This window comes from Lucilia sericata, unplaced genomic scaffold, assembly GCF_015586225.1.
Source record: "Lucilia sericata isolate MDLA Ls3-8-SP2 unplaced genomic scaffold, ASM1558622v1 Contig000249F_arrow, whole genome shotgun sequence".
NCBI classification, from domain to species: domain Eukaryota; kingdom Metazoa; phylum Arthropoda; class Insecta; order Diptera; family Calliphoridae; genus Lucilia; species Lucilia sericata.
Window position 1 is genome coordinate 99,142 of NW_023994275.1, and position 11,916 is coordinate 111,057.

The window sequence follows — 11,916 nt, forward strand, 5'->3', positions numbered from 1 at the left end:
TAGCCCCCTACTTAGTGTTACGCCCCTAGCCATCCGATCACCCATGTGACTACGTACTTTAACATGTGCTTATTTTATGAGGAAGTCACTCATTCAAACGTCACTCCATAGATTACAAACAGACAGTCAAAAAACTACTCAACACGAGCCAATACATGAACCTTTTCGCTTATGTTTTCTTAAGTGTCTACTCTCCAGATTACTTGGTGACAGTCAAATGGTGATACTAAAGGCACACTAAAATGACAACCGTCTACACTCTGGTTTATAAAGAGTACATTCGGAATGAAAGACGAATCACAGTCAACCAGATGATTAGACTTTAGTAGAAATTTGTGTAATTTTCAAATGCATTGACTGCTGGGAATCACTTGATTGCGTCACCTCTACTAAAGACCGCCGTACCTTTAATTTGTACATGCAAAATTGATGGATGAATTCCCATCCATACCGATCGAAACGATATTTGTTACCATTAATCTATAGCTTTCTAAACTCCTCAACGAACTCTTTAATAACCATTTCAACTCTTATTGTGGATGCTACCACCTGATGAATATAATATGGATTGGCGCCTTCCAACAACAGTTCTCTCCAAAATGCATCTCAATGCTAATGAGCATCAGTGACTGAATTATAATCAACAGATTTCACAGAACACAACAAAAACAACCCGCCTTTTTTAGTAAAACAAAAAACTTCACAAACATTGTTTCTGAGTTCTTATAATAAAATTACTTCTGGGATTGTTCCCGTACTATACATTTCGCAAAAGAACAACATAACAAAATGTAAAAAAAACCTCATTTTGTTTTTCTTTACCTTTTTTTAAAGCTGCCCCTCTATTTTGTGTCCAACACACAAGTGGATATAAGGAAAAGAAAATTTTGCCGACGGCAAATTGCTTTTTGCCTGCACTGACACACTCATACATGCATTTCGTACATTTGGTTCAATGTGTTTTTTTTTTTTTTTTTTTGTATGCGTTTGAATGTACAACAAAAATAATACAAGAAAAAAACCAAAAGAAACGATAAAAAAATAAATTCATTGGGGAATTTTGTTATGGTTTTTGTAACGCCTATTGCAAAAAAAAAAAAAAAAAACACCAACAACTACAACAAGAGCAGCAGCAACAACCACTGTATAAAAATAAGCAACAAAACTGAATTTGTGGTGTCATACTATAACGCTTTGTCACCAATATTTTGTTGCTGTTTTCCTTTATTTTTACCTAAAATACAAATTTTCAGTTTTTATGTGTAAAATATCGACGAAGTCTACAAATTTTTTTATTTTCTGTCGTGTTTTAAAAGCGTAGAAAGAAACATATACAAAATAAAAAAATTTATTCCGGTCAGTTTAAAGAGTGTTAAATGTTTACGATCGGAAAACGTCCATTTTTAAACATTAATGAAAATTTTTTTTAATAGCTCTGAAAAGAAAACAAACTAAACTAACTCGCACTAGTAGATTTCTTTAATACACAAGGGATATTTCAGCTGGATGTTTTGAAATACTAGAAGAGTCTTAGTCATAGTATAAAAAAAGTATAATTTTAAATTGTTATTTCACAAACATGTCATAATAAAGGAGGCGTTACATTATGTTTTTACACGCCCACTTCCTTTACTTCATGGATTTAAAAAATATGTGAAACAAAAGTGATCATATTTGTACAGTGGGTAGTGGGGAAAAAGGAAAGCATGTTCTTTTACAAATAAATTTATTTCTCAGATTGCACTCAGATTGCGTATGGTAAATAGCTATAAGCGTGGACAGCCAACCAGCCAACAAACGATCGATTCCCTTAAACCGCAAAGAAAAGGAATGGTCCGTTTTTGTTTTCAATTCAAGATCGTTTACAAGTTTTAGAATTTTTTGTCACTCAACTCGGAAAGGAATACTACCATATCAAGCTTCGACACCTTTTCCGATTCCATACTGTATATTCTGGAGAGTAGTCCAAACAGATAATTGTAGTTGCTGGTGATTTTAAAGTTCACAACTCCTCATAGCTTCGCCATTCAAGTCACACAACTCCTGAAGGCCAATATGTTGAACAATTCGCCGTGACCAAACATCTTGTATGAACCAAGATACATCTCCTTTATTGAAGGACACCAACATAATGCCCTCGATCTTTTTCACACTTCACACCCTGAGAAGTTTGAAGTGGATGTTCTTGCAGCTCTCGGAAATTCGGATCATTGCACCATTTTCACTTCCTTTTCGCTCTCTTAACTTCGCAACGTTCCACAACCAGCTGCGAAACTTTAAATTCTTACATACAAAAAGGCTCGATTGGTTGAGTTCAATGAATTTTTTCGGCAATTCAAGTGGAAACTTTGTTTCCTAGACAATAATGTCAACGCCATGGCGAAAATAGTTCAAAATATAATTATGCTAGGAATGAAAAAATTCATTCGAGTTCTTTGTGTGCCAGAGTGCTTAGACGCGCATCCATGTTAAGGTTTTTGCTACTTCTAGAGGCAATAAAACCTTTTGGTCGTTCGTAAAGAGTGTAAAGGATAATGTTCATCAATGCCGACGATTTTCTTCAATTCCGATGCTTTTCAGGAGCGATCAAACATTCACCGACCCGGTTGATAAAGCTAACCTTTTAACTGAGTTATTCGCAAGTAATTGTTGCTTTTCGGAATGCGAAAGGTTATTAAGAGGGTTTTAGCAGATCTCAGCAAAATAATAAATCTGCTGGACCTGATGGCATACCGGCACTGGTCTTGAAGCAGTGCTCTTCGACGCTAGCTCGTCTATTAACTAATCTTTTCACCAATCTATACCACATCGGCGAATTTTCTACAAACTGGAAGATTGCTAATGTAACGCCAATTTCTAAGAAGGGAGAAGCTAATAACCCTGAAAATTATAGAACAATAACAATTTGTTTTGCTTTTATAGAGTGTTTGGTAGAGTGTTGCAGGGTGCACTTGTTTTGCAGTTGTTGTTGGTAATAACTTCTCTCGATTTATTTCGAGCTTAGAGATCGCGCTATACGAGTTGTTATAGATGGAATCTTATCAAACGAGTTCAAGATAACTTCGGAGGTAGTACAATGGAGATGTCGCTGTATGTGGCTTTGGCGACATTATAGGTTTCATCAGGGTAATTGAGTAGTTATTCAGGTACCGGACAATAGAGATTTCTCTTCCATGTCCATTTTCTTCTTTTTCACCTAACTAGAGGGGAATATCACTGTTCACACATTTATTTCTCTGCCATTCTTCTGTCTAATTTATATTTTTTTTTTTATTCTTGTTAAAAGGAATCTCAATGGACCTTTGAGTCTCCGAGTGGATGTATAACTTATGGTACAAACCCTTTTATAGTAAACTAACATGACATGAGTTTATAACACCCCAAAAAAGGCACTTAGTTTGGTATGGAAAAGCACTATCCCTACTAGTGATAGGATTAAACTTAGAGTAAGTATTGTCTTATGTAACAATCTTCCAGCCCTGCTGTTCTGGAGAACAGCACAGAATTAGTTACTTCACAATACACATAGGTTCACCACTGACTATTCAATAAGCTAAGTGACTAGTTAGTTTACCATGTGCATGTCAATTGACTCTTTGGTGACAGTAACCACATATGACTTCGACTTCAAATGGACAATTAACTCTGCTGCAATACAAAAAACCCTATTTGATATGTCGTCTCACTTGTAAAATATAATAATGAAGACTGTCTTCGCTATCGATTACTAAGAGTACATTGGTGACGAAGAACCCAATATATGCAAATTAGAGTCAACCGGGTATAGCCATTAGTGGAAATAACTGTCTTCTACGTTTACAATGAATCTTTTTTATTACTGTGCAAGTGGACACTCTCCCTCTTCTATCTTCTGTTGGCAATAACTTTAGAAATTTTTCACATTTAATTGTTTTTTCTTTCCTAGGAGGATTACCACTGTCATAATGAACTTCACTTAAGTTTAAAAAGATGTCATTGTTAGCAAAGAAATACGCTCTTTGGTTACCATATTTGTCTCCATTATCTGGAACCCATATTGGTAAAACCGATGAATGTCTTGCTATCTGCTCAAGATAAAACTGTCATTCGTGAAATATTATTGAAGTGTTGTAAACATTTTCAAGAGCTCTAGTGTCTGCTAGTTATATGTAAGTAAATGAATATTGTCTCCCAATATCCTATAATACTGAATCTGTTCTGCGGCTCTCTGGTGGCCAAATGTATAGATTTATATTTAACTCCTTCCAAAAAATTCCGACGTTTTCTTTTAATTATGATCCATATTTGTAAATACCGATGATATTTTCGATAAAGTTAGGAGTTTTGTCGTTATAGAAACTCTTTTGGATGTGTCTCACAACTGTCAGATCAATAACAGGCATCCGTTTGGCATCTTTATGCTTTATTGCCAGATCAATAACAGGTTTAACTCTTCAACCCCACCATGTATTTCAATTCGAATTGAAATTTCCTTCGTTTGGCATCTTTATGCTTCAATTCCTTCGTGGATTTTAAACGCATTGGGTGTTTACTGCTAAGTATATATACAGGTCTATAAATTGTTCGACTTCTATAGTGGGTTGGAAATTAGTAAATGTGGGAATAGCAATCTATGAGTGTCCTATAGATCCGTTCGAAGCTGCCGTATATAAAGTATGATTCAAAGCCAAAGAGGCCAAGTTGACCTCGAAGTGGGAGAGGTGGTTTCTCTAAACTATTTGATTTTAGCCATTCCATATAGTTCAGTCTGAATGTCAATGTCATCTTCCCCTCTCATCACAAAATTGCTGGCAAGTTCGTCAGCTATACCGACAGTTGCCCTGACAGTTACTATGTCCCGGGACCCATATTAGCATTATCCTAGAATGTCTCACTATATCATTCAGAGATAACCGGCATTCTTGGGCTAACTAAGATGTCGTAAAGACATAGCCTAAATTTCTGACAACAGCCTTGCTGTCCGTATATATACCAGTCCCGATATTTGGTAATACCTCAGTCAATTAGAGACTCATTTAATAGCAGATATCTCTGCTGGTAAAATTGTACAATAATTAGGTAACCTTAAAGAGGATTTAATTCCTAATCTTTCAATGTAAAAGTCACCACCAACTCTTTCACTCTTCTTGGAACAATTAGTGTAAACATTCGTTACAACATTAGTTAAGCTGAACTCGTGTACTGAATTCCTAGCAGGGATCCGGTTATACAAACGTCTATCGATGTAAGGTTTCGCAACGCAATATTCTACTTTAAGATGCAAGGATTCGAGGTGTTTAATTATTCGTGTCCCCCCTACATTTTTACTGCCAGACCACGAACCACACGAACACACTGCCACGTTTTGTCTGATTGCAGAATTAAGGGTCAGTTGAATCGACATCAGGTCAGCTGGTAACCAGTTCATTATAGTTAGCAGAGCCTTCGTTGATCAGGATTGCAATGTTTCGAAGGGTGCATTCGATGGCTGCGCAATAAACAGCCTAATTTACTTGACCTGCCTAACTTTTTATAGCCAACAAGATTTCGTTATCGATTCTTCAATTTCTGTAAGCTATAGCTTTGAGAAAACTCTCTCCACTTAACAATTTCTGCATGATTGGTGTGCAAAGAGCTGAGGAGGTAAATAGGTTATCAAAAGTAAACCCCATTATAATTTTTGGGTGGCTTAGAGCCAAAATTCGGGATCTTTCGACTACAATGTCCGAACTTATTTCTTAAGGTACGTCCTATCACGAAATCCTGCCTGTAGTAGGCCTTTCAATAAATTTTTAATAAATTTAACGAATCAAAAGCTCAGACTTTTGTTTACAAATAACTACCATTTCATTTTCCAAATTGGTTAAACAAATATATTTATGTAAAATTAAAAGAAAAATCCAGTTGTTTATTAGACCAGTGAATGCTATTTAGCTAAATACCAAATAATACAATGTTACTAAAAACTATTTACAAAACATTTAATATTAACACATGCAATAATACACCTCTTTAAAACACAAATTTAACAGAAAAGGACTTAAAAGCCAGAAAACAATTACATTATTAACATTTTAAAAATATACCTACTATTCGTTATGTTTAAAAGTTAAATTGAGCATAATAAATAAAATGTGAACAATAAAACAAAATACAATTTTCCATAGAATTGGAAAAAAAGGCAACAATTTATTAATATGAATGACTGACTGACTCGCACATTTTCACGCACGTTTTGCGTGAGAATATTTGACTTTACTTCCGACCACGTTTTTTCCCCCTTTTCAAGCGAGATGGCAGATTCAAGTGCATAAAGGAAAGGCTTAAAGCGACGGTATTTTGAAATAATTTCAAAGAAAAAACATTATATTTTTATTATGAAAAGCCTAAAGTACATCCATCCTGTGAAACAGTTTTGAATCACAAAGAAAGAAAAAAAAATATGTATAAATGTCTAACAATAACAATAAATTGCAAATATCAATGGAAAATGAAGTAATTGGTAGAAATTTTTGAAGTTAAATACAACTTAATGACAGCTGTAAACTGTCAAATTTGTTTATTTCGCACAAGTTTTTTATATGGAAGTTAGTGATTGTTACAGTTAGAAATAACCTTTTTGTTTTAAAATATGTTGTATTTGTTAATTTAACTACAACAACAAAAAAGGACAACAAAATTGTTGCTGTTTGAGTGGAAATATTAAGCCCCTCTAGATTTTGCTAAATGTGTAGAAAGAAATTTCGCTTTATTTCTTGTATTCGCGTGTCTAGCCCAACAAATGCGAGTAAGTGAGTGAGTAAGTGAACGCCAGCACAAAGGGAAAGTTCTCTTTTTCTGGTGTAAACGTCGCGCTAGTCACACTTCATTTGTTAAATGACATGGTTGGGTTAACTAACTGCGACACGTGTGTCTCCTGTGGCGAAGACGTTATTTACACAGCATTTAACTTTTGCCCTGGCCTGCTCGCTGAGACCAGCCACATCCAGCTGAAGCACAATCAAAATCAGCTTTGAGACACTTTAGCCTTAAGAGGACAATAACAACAACAACAATAAAAAGCCAAAAAATAAAAGTAAAGAAAACATGTCTCAATTGTTTTCCTCCTTTTTTGTTTCCAGCTTCTTTTTTTCATATTTGACAAAGAAACAAAAGACTTTTAAGCTAAAAAAAAAAATTGTTACAAAGTTTCATTAGTAGTTGATAAGTACTGTCTAGTAAGTAATTGAAGTAAGATTTTAACATTATGTTGCAAAAGCTTTTTAATCTTTTTAAATGATTGATATAAGTTAGCTTCTCTTAAATTGTTTTATTGGCAAGACTTATACGTTTAATTTACTAATTTTTATAGCAAAAAGAACTATTAAATAAAGAACTTTCTAGAAACTTTTGTAAAGGGAAAACGTTTTTTTTTGTCAGATCTTACGTATTCCTTATTGATTTGCACTTATTAGTATTTCACTCCCAAAATCTTTTTGTATTAGTCATAATCTCCAGATATTCAAAATTCTTCTTGACTATGTTGTAGTAAATCGATTTGAATAACTTCCCAATATCTCTTACATTCGTATCATTTTATATTTTTAGCCGAGGCCTTGAAGTTTCAAATTCATCTCAATTTTCTTTTTCCAAATATCTTGAGAATGGTATTATACCGGATATAGTATCCCTCACAAACAACGATTAGAAAACTCTTATGAATAACGTCCAGCAGCATGAGTTTTTAAAAAACGAACGATAAGACCTATATAATGTTTTTTTATCATCAAAACTTTTCATTGAAAACAAGGGCGCACAGCAAGCCCGTTAGTGGCCTAGGTGTATTAAGAGGGATTAACGTTTACATTTAAGTTATTTATACAGTCATTATAATCTGAAGACGACTTTGTATTAGGGCTAGGGTCAAATGAGGCCCTTTCAGACTCATGCCAAACTAAATTGCGTGGCAAAATTTCATCAAATTATCTTGAAAATTGCGAACTGCAACGTGCGCACAAGTATTGCAAGGTTACGCATACGGACGCGCAAACGGACCCAGAAAGGGATTCATATCCGATTGGTATACTTTAAGGTGTCAATAAGGCCAATATTTTTGGATGTTACAAATATCAGTACAAGTGCATAATACACCCACCCCCCCCCCCCCCCTTTATAGTCGTGGAGGACATAAAAAGAAAAAGAAAATGTAAAGAAAAAAGTAGAGAATTACTACAAAAGGATCTAAAGAGCAACATATTCAAATCTAGGGAAAAATATTAAAGATGGCTAATGCACTTATAGAATTCACTATAGAATTACCTATAAGTATACAACCTCTTCCCTGGATAAAATCTTTTAAATTACTCAAATTATATCCCGAAAAATTCTCCAAATATCAAGCATAAGCGAAACGTAAAAAGTCGGTATTGCGAAGTTAACAATCCTTGGTCGTAGTTGAACTACGAGTCGTTTCGGTGCGAAGAACAGATTGCCGTGGGAACAAACTGAGATTATGTAGAATTGGACAGTTGCACATAGAGTGCTAAGTGTCTCCAACTCCTTTATCCCATTTACCTACATTGCCAGAATCCTGAAATGAAGCCACCAGCTGTGAGTACTGTACATGAGTAGGTCCAAAAAGCTAGTCAGACTAACTTTATAGTTCATACCACTTATGGACTCTGTCGTTATACGGTGAGTATAGATGAGAATGTGGATGATGTGGATTGATCTAAACAAATCGAACAAACTAAAGACATGATTGCAGACTTTTTATGCGTTTAAATAGCAGAAATTAGCTCCGATGTTTTAAGTTTCCATAGGGTAACGCACCATGTCATCGTTCTTTTGTTTGAAGAACCCTAAAGTCATATAGGTGGCTGAAAAAATTTCTTATTACACAAAGTGGACATGGAGTTTTATATTGAAGACCCAGAAACAAAAATATACCACCGTTTATCTAATCATTACACAAGCCATGCAGATGTCCGAGCAATAACGGAATGTGTAAATTGAATTAGATTACATATGGCGCCCACAGCCATTAATAAATTTACCGACAGCCAGAAGGCAATTAGGGTGATATCAGGTGATAGAATTAAATCTAAGACCGTATTGGTCTTAGATGTAAACCACCCAGAGGTAAGGTTTACATCATATGGGTACCAGGCCACTCGGCAGTAGTCGGCAACGAAAGGGCGAATGTAATAGCTTTAAAATCATTCTACGCAACAAAAGCTGAATAAAAAATATGGGTGAGAGTATCTCATAAGGCCTCTTGGAATAATGAAACGGAGGGTAGAACTGAAAAGATCCTATGGGGTGACCCTGATGAGAACAAGACGAGAAATCTCCTCAAAATGAGCAAGTCTAAGATTAGTATGATGGTACGTATTCTGAGTGAACACACAGGATTCCGGAATAACATCTTGGAAGTGATGTTATTTCAGAAATAACATTCCTGACTAACACTAATTGGAAAATTCTTAGGAATTACGTTAAAAAAACTGAAACATTGAAAAAGGAGCGCACAACATGCCCGATAGAGGCCTCGGTGTATTTCTTCGGATTTGATGTACTATATATTCTTCTATCAACCTAACTTATTATAGATACTGGGTGAGACGCCCTACAAATTCCTTATAATCTAAACTATAATGAAGGTTTCAACTTTAGTTACTATTCTGAGTGAGGAGAGAATTTTCTCAGGACAAATTTGATCATAGCATGGGTTATGTTGTCATACAGATATGCTACTTAGAAAAACTTTACAATTATAATTATAACAGGGACAAATCATAAAATCCCGGCGGCTATCTTCATATAAAATGCTATGCCTCCAATCACATGTGCTAAATGTCATTGTGGAATAAGCTGTGTAGCTTGTTGCTCCATCCTGTTGAAAACACAAGTGTTTGGTGTCTATATCATACAATTCCAATCCAAAAGAAGTTGGTATGCATCGACCAATAGAGAAACTAACCGCTTCGAAATTACTTAAACACTCTTACGGAAAGCGGCGATGTTCCTTGCAGAACATGCATTTTGTCCTAGTGAAGTCCTAGTGAATGGAAATACAATTGGAAAAGCATTGAACTGCATTCTATGTATCACCTACTAAAAATCACCTTAACCCTAAAAAATTTAATTTATAATACCTAAATGAATTAAAAAGCTAAAGTTAAAATGCTTAATAATATCGAATAGATTTAAAATTTGTTAAAAACATATTTTAAGAATCAGCTTGATTTATTACAAATTAATACCACACAGATGTTTTGTCCACTTTCAATAATTTTTATTAAGATTTTTGTGCCACAAAAACAAAATAGTTTGCCAAATAAAAATACTTCTCTTTAGAATTCCCATAAGATCTTTAAAACACTAAAAAAAAACAACTAACTAAATATCCCCAGGGTATTTTGCTAATAAAAAAAACTACTTATAACTTATAATATAAAACTATTAGGCCAAAAACTATAACATTATTAAACTTAATGCTAAAACGTAAAACGTTCAGTTATTAAAACAGCTATAAAATATGCCGACGGCAAAACGAAATTTTATGTCTTCCTTTACTGTGAATACAAACAAAAAAATGTATAAAAATGCCATAAAATTCAAATACACACCGTGATTGTGTCTCTCTAACACGACAACCAAAAAGATTTGTAAATTTTCTAATGAACACATTTCTATAATTAGGAATAAATTAAATAAAATTATTTTACAACACAACAATACTGTCGATTTTCTGTATGGGAAAATAGAAACAAAAATGAATTTGTTAATTTTTCTCCTAGGATTTTCATTAAAATTCTATAAAAAATAAAAACAACCAATAAAGTTGAAATGTAAGTTTTTAAAAAGAATAAAAAAAACTATTTAATTATTTGTATTACAAGCGTACAGTGTTACACAGATATATATGTTTGTGGATTCATAAATAAATGATTGTAACACATTTTATATAATTACAACATACATGCAACTAATTAATGGATGACATGACATGTCATTTAAACACCGTATTTGGTTTAGTTAGAGAGTGGGAGCTTAAAAATAAAAAAACTTATTGAGAGAAATGTTAAGCCTGAACAGAAGCTATACAAGATCGAAGTAGTAGTAAGCTAAAGATAGTTAATTGATAAAGTTCAATAAACTGTTTTAACCTTAAAGTGTTGAACTTTTCTTTAATTTGGATCTAGTTTCTAGTACTTTCACTCTTTCATTGCTAATTATCGCCGAGTGGGTTATGGGTACCAGCCTTTACGTAATAGATGTTGAAGAAGTAAGGCCTGGTACACATATAATACAGAGCTTAGGACTAGATGCCTCTCTTACAGTCCAAACCTTATCAGCTGTGATCGCCCTAATTGCTTTCTGGTTGTCGCAAGATAGAAGGTAACCTCTATTGCTGCCATATTCCATTCAAGCCATTTTACTTATACTGTTTTATCTCTCAGTCTAGTGCCTAATCTATTTACGGCATCCAGGGCTATTTTAATAGGATGTGTTCCTAAATCCATAGTATAAAGTGAAGTAGGATTAGCATCGCAGTCGAATATGAGTTGGACATAATGGAGACCTGTCCACAATATGGACATTCGTTAAGGGACGGAACGGTCTATGGGTGACCATAGACCTGCGTTCCATCACGATCGTAGTTATTCCAGCGGTCGACAACAAAAACAAGTATAACATTTATGCTATATCCTGCGATCGCAGAATTGGTGGCGTCTTTTTGCATGCCCTATACCAGGACTGATCTATGTTCTCCTCTTATATACGAAGTTCTTTCGCGACATGTCTCGGCGGGAGCAACCAACTGTTGGATATTAAGTTGGGATGACTGCTTTGCTGATATTCCAGGAGGAACTGTTTAGTTAACTTGACGATGTGTTCCTTGAATGGGAAGACCTTTATTTCCTCGTTTAGGTGATTGGCTTAGAACCAAAT

General features: G+C 34.5%; 1 protein-coding gene across 4 annotated transcripts in view; it reads right to left on the reverse strand.

Moving 5' to 3' along the window:
• Window positions 1–11,916, reverse strand: part of LOC119602700 (protein winged eye) — a 74,992-nt gene that overhangs the window by 60,303 nt on the left and 2,773 nt on the right. The window lies entirely within an intron of this gene.